At 38.9% G+C, this 540-nt stretch overlaps 1 protein-coding gene across 1 annotated transcript in view; it reads right to left on the reverse strand.

Moving 5' to 3' along the window:
* Positions 1 to 540, reverse strand: part of LOC119592586 (cohesin subunit SA-2-like) — a gene marked incomplete at its 5' end in the record, with an annotated part of 30625 nt that overhangs the window by 3058 nt on the left and 27027 nt on the right.

Genomic DNA, 540 nt, shown 5'->3' on the forward strand with positions numbered 1-540 from the left:
CATTAAATACATGCTTAAAGGACTGCACTGTAATACTCACCTTATTTGTTCATTGATCTAGTCAATGAAAAAAGTCCCACTTTACATATAAATAGTGCAAAAATGAGTAGTGAAATACACCTAAAGTCACTGAGGGGCATCAGCTGCCAGCTAATTATTTTCAAGTTCTTCTACAGGCTGCAGTAAGATAAACTACCCTTGTCCAAAGACAAATGCATATATTTTTTCTTTGAATTGCGGCTGCTGTGCAGTGTCGCTGCATTATGTAAGATTTATCTTCTGCAGTAACACTTGAAGCAGGTCCTTACTTTCCTGTAGAGTTGTTTTTTTGGAGCTGGCATCGAGGCAGGTGCAGAGGTTTGAACTGCAAATGCTGAAGTTTACACTGAGGTTGGTGCTAAAACTAGTTTTACCACTGAAGGTGCTGAAGCAGATTTCTTGAAAAAAGCTGCACGAATGCATGTGTTCTTAACTATAAGGTGAGCTTTTCACTTTTGTCATTCAGCTCATGTGAGTCCAGCTTGCAGATTTGACTGTTTA

Source organism: Penaeus monodon, chromosome 30 (genome assembly GCF_015228065.2).
Source record: "Penaeus monodon isolate SGIC_2016 chromosome 30, NSTDA_Pmon_1, whole genome shotgun sequence".
Taxonomy (NCBI): Eukaryota; Metazoa; Arthropoda; class Malacostraca; order Decapoda; family Penaeidae; genus Penaeus; species Penaeus monodon.